This window comes from Triticum aestivum, chromosome 1B, assembly GCF_018294505.1.
Source record: "Triticum aestivum cultivar Chinese Spring chromosome 1B, IWGSC CS RefSeq v2.1, whole genome shotgun sequence".
Lineage (NCBI taxonomy): Eukaryota > Viridiplantae > Streptophyta > Magnoliopsida > Poales > Poaceae > Triticum > Triticum aestivum.
In genome coordinates this window covers 410978103-410985963 of record NC_057795.1, presented here as the reverse complement: position 1 = coordinate 410985963, position 7861 = coordinate 410978103, and positions in this window count along the sequence as shown.

Genomic DNA, 7861 nt, shown 5'->3' with positions numbered 1-7861 from the left:
CTCCAGGACCACCTCCTCCTGGTTTAGTCCCTTTTGGGACTCCACCTCGGCGTCGTCCGTAGGGAGAGGGGAGGAGGCTGTCGGAAGTGAAGCGCTATTCACGTCCGACGAATCCAGGAAGCCGCTCGACGAATGTCCGAGCTGAGCCTTGGGCGGACTGCATGATTGAATTCGGCGTCAGAAGGTACCATATATTAGAGGGGCACCATGAGTTATTCTAGTATTCGGATACTTAGGATTTTGCCAGGGGCTTGACCCTGGATGGCCATTCCTCCCCGCCGTCTTTGGCATCGGAGGCATAGTCCGGCAGAAGGGTCCTCCCCTTTTTGGACCCTCCGGCCTCCCCAGTTGGGGCGGCCTTCCTTTTCTTTCCTCCCCCTGCTGGAGGGGGAGAGGCTTCTTCTTCTTTCTCCTCCTCGTCCTCAGAGGCGGAGGGTGCTTTGGGGTTGTCAGGCGATGAATCTGACACCACCAGGCGCCGGGAACTCTTTCGAGTCCCCGTGGCCTTCTTCTTGGCCTTCTTCTCCGACACCATGTGAGGTGTCGGAACCAGCAGCTTCGTCAAGCGTGTGTCTGCTGGGCCTTCGGGCAAAGGGGCCGAACAGTCAAACTGTCTGGACGTCCTCTTCCAGTACTGTCAAAGGAGCAGGAGTTTAGATCCTACATGGAGTCAAACTATGAAAATCAAGTGTCCCGTGGAGGACTAAAAGCAAGCTTACTTCGGTGGCTTGGTGCTTGGCGCAGAATCTGCGATCCTCGGTGACGGGAGGGGAGACCTCAGAGCTCTTGAATAGCACCTTCTAGGCGTCCTCGTGCTTTGTGTCGAAGAGCCGGGACAGAGTTTGGTGCTGGGCCGGGTCGAACTCCCACAAGTTGAAGGCCCGTTGTTGACACGGAAGGATCCGACGGAAGAACATGACCTGGACTACTTGACAAGCTTAACCTTCTTGTTCACCAGGTCTCGGACGCAGGTTTGGAGTCCGGTCACCTCTTCCGGACTCCCCCACAACAGGCCCGTCTCTTTCCAACATTTGAGCCGTGTGGGGATGCCAGATCGGAATTCGGGGGCCGCTGCCCATTCAGGGTCACGCGGCTCGGTGATATAGAACCACCCCGATTGCCACCCTTTGATGGTCTCTACGAAGGCGCCCTCAAGCCATGTAATGTTGGCTATCTTGCCCACCATGGCGCCTCTGCACTCCGCTTGGCAGCCACCCACGACCTTTGACTTGACGCTGAAGATCTTCAGCCATAGGCCAAAGTGAGGCTGGATGCGGAGGAAGGCCTCACACACGACGATAAACGCCGAGATGTTGAGGATGAAATTCGGTGCCAGATCGTGGAAGTACAGGCCGTAGTAGAACATGAGCCCCCGGACGAACGGGTGAAGGGGAAAGCCCAGTCCGCGGAGGAAATGGGGGAGAAATACGACCCTCTCATGGGGCCCAGGGGTGGGGATGAGTTGCCCCTCATCTGGAAGCCGGTGCGCGATGTCTTCAGACAAGTATCCGGCCTTCCTCAACTTTTTGATTTTCCCCTCCATGACGAAGGAGGCCATCCATCTACCTCCCGCTCCGGACATGATTGGAGAAGGATTGAGGTGGGAAGTGCGGGCTTGGGCGCTAGAGCTCGAGTGCGCAGGGATGGATAAGCAAAGGAGGAAGAAGGCGTAAATGTAAAGGGTGGATCCTTATCCCCTTATATGGGCGGCCGAAACTATAAGCCCCCACCAGCCTAATAAAACTCGCTTAACTCCCAAGCGCCACGGTTAATGGCGCGGTTGGGTTACCCACGCCCGTATTGATGAGAATCCCGCAATAAGGGGACACGATTTCTGCTTTGACAAGACGTGCCAAGGAAACCGCCTCACTAAACGCGCTGAGGTGGAACAGTAAAATGATTCGAATAAAGGCTTGGCCATGGAGTGATGTCACGCTACAGAATACGTCAGCAGATTAGATTTGTGCAGATATTATTCTCTCTATGGTGGTATGTGCAACTCATTTTGCAGAGCCAGACACTATCCTTGTGTTCAACATCTTCTATGAAGTATTCGGAGGAGGAACCCGCCTTGCAATGCCGAAGACAATTTGCACGCCGGACTCGTCGTCATTGAAGCCTGGTTCAGGGGCTACTGAGGGAGTCCTGGATTAGGGGGTGTCCGGATGGCCGGACTATGACCTTTGGCCGGACTTTCGGACTATGAAGATACAAGATTGAAGACTTTGTCCTGTGTCCGGATAGGACTTTCCTTGGTGTGGAAGGCAAGCTTGGCGATTCGATATGAAGATCTCCTCCCATTGTAACCGACTCTGTGTAACCCTAGCCCTCTCCGGTGTCTATATAAACCGGAGAGTTTTAGTCCGTAGGACGAACAACAATCATACCATAGGCTAGCTTCTAGGGTTTAGCCTATCTGATCTCGTGGTAGATCAACTCTTGTACTACCCATATCATCAATATTAATCAAGCAGGAGTAGGGTTTTACCTCCATCGAGAGGGCCCGAACCTGGGTAAAAACATCGTGTCCCTTGTCTCATGTTACCATCCGCCTAGATGCACAGTTCGGGACCCCCTACCCGAGATCCGCCGGTTTTGACACCGACAAAGCCCGACACTTGGTTGAAGACTACCGAGTGGCTGTGCACATTGGTGGCGGCAGCAATGAGGTGGCCATGAAGCACCTCCCTCTGATGCTTGAAGGTTCTGCCAGGGCTTGGCGAATCAGTTGGCCCCTGGGAGCATTCTGAGTTGGGATGAGTTACTCCGAGTGTTCACCAGAACATTTGAGGGCACCTGCAAGAGACCTACTAGTCTACCGGAGTTGCAGCATTGCATGCAGAAACCGAATGAAACCTTGAGAGACTATATTCAGAGATGGATCACTCTGCACCACATAGTGGAGAATGTGTCAGATCACCAAGCAGTATGTGCCTTTAAGGAAGGCGTTCGCCATAGAGAGCTCAAACTGAAGTTCGGTCAGACGGGAGATATGTCCCTGACTTGGATGATGGAGATTGCCACCAAGTACGCTAACGGTGAAGAGGAGGATCGACTCCGGAGTGGTAAGCAAAAAACAGTCGCCCAGGACACCGGAGGAGGAAATTCCAGTTCGAAGCAGAAGCGAAAGGCTGAGGCGGCAGGTCCTGCCGAGGCAGTAGTGTTTAATCAAGTAAAGTTCAAAGGAATCCCAAATGGTCTTGGATCCCTAAGAAAGTGAAGGACCAAGAAGGAAACGATGTGATGGATTTGCCGTGTCATATTCACACCAAGAAGGATGAGGAGGGGAACCTGATTCTCCCCAAGCATACGACTCGACAATGTCGACTCCTAATCCAGAGCTTCCAAGAAAGCAAACGCAGTGAAAAGGACAACGAGTCTGATAAGGAAGCAGAAGATAAGGATGATGATGGTGGTTACCCCAATGTCAATGCCACCTTGGTGATTTTTTCTGATCTCGAGAGCAAGAGTCGACTGAAGGTCATTAACAGAGAGGTGAACATGGTTGCTCCGACAACACCAAAGTATTTAAAGTGGTCAAAAAAACCATTACATTCGACGAGGCCGGCCACCCGCCACGCGTAGCTACCCCTGGGTGGCAAGAGCTGGTGGTCGACCCAGTCATGGGAGGCACCCGACTGACCAAGGTTTTGATGGATGGTGGCAGTGGTCTGAATATCCTGCATGCTGAGGCCCTCAAAGGGAATGGGCATTCCGATGTCCAAACTCAGCGAGAGCAACATGCGATTCCATGGAGTCATCCCAGGAAAGAAAGCTGACTCACTCGGCCAGATCACTCTTGACGTGGTTTTCGGCGATGAGAAAAAAATTCCGCGAGGAACAGTTGACCTTTGAGGTTGTGGATTTCCAGAGTGCCTACCATGCCATTCTGGGCAGACCTGCCTATGCTAGCTTTACGGCTCAACCGTGTTATGTATATATCAAGATGAAGATGCCTAGCCCTAGAGGCGTGATAACGGTTTCTGGTAACCGTCAAAGAGCAGGAGATTGTCTTCAAGACGGTGCAAAGATAGCAGATGAGCATATGGCAGCAGGAGAGTTTCAAGAGTACCAGAAAACTGCAGATCCGAGTGATTTGTTGCGTGCTAAGAGGCCTGCCTCGAAGTCCGCATTTCAGTCGGCCGGCGAGACCAAACCAGTCCATGTTCACCCGACTGACCCCAATGCTGCTCCGACCCATATCTCAATGACACTCGACAGGAAATAGGAAGAAGCACTCATCCAATTCCTTCATGAGAACTGGGACATCTTTGCATGGAAGCCATCTGACATGCCAGGTGTACCCAGGGACAGGCTGAGCACCATTTGCGATTCGATCCAAAGGTAAAACCCGTTAAGGAGCATCTCCGTCCGTCCGCCACGGAGAAGAGAAAGGCTATTGGCGAGAAGGTGGCTCGGCTCCTGGCTGCTGAGTTCATCCGTGAGATATACCACTTCGAGTGGCTCGCCAATTTTGTGATGGTTCCCAAGAAAGATAAATCACTTGGAATGTGTATTGACTTCAAGCACATCAATCGGGCCTGCCCAAAAAATCATTTTCCTCTGCGCCACATCGACCAGATAGTCGACTAAACTGCGGGATGTGAGCGACTGTCCTTCCTGGACGCTTATTTTGGGTACCAACAGATTCGACTGTTTGGACCTGATGAGATAAAGACGGCTTTCATCACCCTATTTGGGTGTTTTTGCTATGTTACTATGCCCTTTGGCCTCAAGAATGCTGGTGCCACATTCATGCGCGTGATTCAGAAGTGTCTGCTCACTCAAATCAGTCAGAATGTGGAAGCAGACATGGATGACTTAGTGGTTAAGTCATGCAAAGGTTCCGACCTGTAGACTGACCTTGCTTAAACCTTTGCCAACTTAAGAAGGTATGATATCAAGCTCAATCCATCAAAATGCACATTTGGAGTCCTCGGCGGAAAGTTGCTCGGTTTTCTTGTTTCCGAATGAGGAATCGACGCGAATCCAGAGAAGATTGGCACAATCCTCCGAATGAAACGTCAAGTGCGTGTGCATGATGTTCAGAGGCTTACTGGTTGTTTGGATGCATTGAGCCGATTCATCTCACACCTCGGTGAAAAGGCATTGCCTCTTTACCGACTGATGAAGAAATCTGACAAGTTCGAGTGGAATGACGAAGCTAAAGTAGCATTTGAATAGCTCAAAGCCCTGCTTTCCACCCAGCCGGTGCTTGCTGCTCCGGTTAGCAAGGAGCCTTTACTGCTTTACATTGCTGCCATGGGACAAGTTGTTAACATAGTGCTCATAGTCAAGCGGGAAGAAGAAGGCAAGGCCTTCAAAGTTCAGCGCCCCGTGTATTACATTTCAGAAGTCTTAACCCTGTCCAAGCAGAGATACCCTCATTATCAGAAGCTTGTTTATGGGATTTACCTGACCACGAAAAAGATTGCACACTATTTCTCTGATCACTCAGTTTCAGTCGTCAGTGATGCTCCATTGTCAGAAATTCTGAATAACACAGATGGAACTGGTCGATTAGCAAAGTGGGCGATTGAACTTCTACCTTTAGATATCAAGTTTGAGGAAAAGAAGGCCACTAAGTCTCAAGCAATTGCAGATTTCCTCGCAGAGTGGGCAGAACAACAGCAACTGACTCAAATTCAGTCGAAACATTGGACCATGTTCTTTGATGGATCCAAGATGTTGAATGGCTCTGGTGTAGGAGTGGTCTTAGTGTCCCCATGAGGATACGAGCTCGGTTATGTCCTCCAGATTCACTTTGATTCTTCGAACAATGAAGCTGAGTATGAGGCACTATTGTATGGGTTGCGTATGGCCATTTCACTCGGCGTCCGACGCTTGATGATATATGGCAACTCAGACTTAGTGGTTGACCAAGTAATGAAGGAATGGAACATTAGGAGTCCCGCAATGACCGGTTATTACATGCAGTGAGAAAGCTAGAGAAGAAGTTTGAGGGGTTAGAGCTCCACCACATACCACGAATCAAAAATCAAGCTGTTGATGATCTGGCAAAGATAGGTTCCACTCGGAAGCCTATCCCCAGCAACGTGTTCTTGGAGCATCTCCATACCCCGTCAGTGCAAGAAGATCCCTTCAAGGAAGAGCCCCTGCAACCAATAAGTTCAACCGACCCGACTGAGATCGAGGTTCCAGCCGTGGTCGACTTGATCATGGAAGTCTTGTTGGTCCTGCCCGATTGGACAGTACCGTACATCGCATACATTCTCAGGAAAGAGCTCCCAGAGGATGAAGATGAAGCTCTCCAGATAGTCCGTCAATCCAAAGCCTTCACAGTGATGAAAGGGCAGATTTACAGAGAAAGTGTCACAGGAGTGGCTCAGCGCTGCATCACCCTGGAAGAAGGCCGAATGATCCTAAACGATATCCACCTGGGGACCTGTGGTCACCATGCGTCCTTTCGGACCATCATGGCCAAAGCATACTGAGTGGGATTCTATTGGACTCGATCAAATGAGATGGCAAAAGATATAGTTGACAAGTGCGCAAGTTGCCAATTCTACTCAAACATGTCCCACAAGCCTGCGTCTGCCTTGAAGACTATTCCACTCGTCTAGCCATTTGCAGTCTGGGGATTGGATATGGTTGGGGCCTTCAAGACCGGCACAAGTGGTTTCACCCATTTGCTTGTAGCAGTCGACAAGTTCACCAAGTGGATCGAAGCCAAGCCCATCAAAAACCTCGGCGCAGGCACTGCCGTCAGTTTCATCAAGGAATTGATATTTAGATATGGAGTTCCTCACAACATTATCACAGATGACGGCTTCAGCTTTGATTCTGATGAGTTTAAGGCGTTCTGTGCGTCCCAAGGCACTCGGGTCAACTATGCATCTATTGCACACCCGCAGTCGAATGGACAAGCAGAAAGGGCGAATGATTTGATCCTTCATGGGTTAAAACCCCGGCTAATGCGTGACCTGAAACACGCTGCTGGAGCTTGGGTGACTGAATTACCATCCATCCTATGGGGGCTGAGAACGACGCCAAACCGGTCGACTGACTGAACCCCTTTCTTCCTGGTGTATGGCATCGAGGCTGTGCTACTGAGTGACTTGCTGCACAATGCCCCCCGAGTGGAACTCTTCTCAGAAGCTGAAGCATAGCAGGCACGCGAAGACGCAGTTGATCTCCTAGAGGAAGAGCGCGAGATGGCTTTGGTTCGGTCGACCATCTATCAGCAAGATCTGCGTCGATTCCATGCTCGCAATGTCAGAGGTCGAGCATTTCAGGAAGGAGACCTTGTGCTCCGAGTGGATCAGAAACGACCTCACAAGCTCGCTCCGGCTTGGGAAGGTGCCTTCATCATCACCAAGGTGCTTCACAATGGAGCGTACCACATCTACAATGTAGCCAAGAACATGGATGAGCCGCACGCATGGAACGCAGAGTTGCTTTGTCCTTTCTATACCTAAAATCCCTCGACCCGACGAGTTGTAATAAAAGTACTTTAGTTTGCTTTCCAAAGACAAGATTTTTACAGTATCTTAATGACTAGTTCCCCGTAATCACTTGTGTCCAAATCCCCCAGTGGGTGGCTTAGCCGCGAACCTGATTCGCCTAAGTAAAAAAATTTCGAGTGGAGAGCAATCCTCCCACTCGGGGGCTTAGCTACGACCCCGTACTCGCCTAAGTTAAAAAACATTCTGAGTGGAGAGCAATCCTCCCACTCGGGGGCTTAGCTGCGACCCCATACTCGCCTAAGTTAAAAAATATTCCGAGTGGAGAGCAATCTTCCCACTCGGGGGCTTATCTGCGACCCCGTACTCGCTTAAGTTAAAAATGTTCCGAGTGGAGAGCAATCCTCCCACTCGGAGGCTTTGGCGCGACCCTGAAA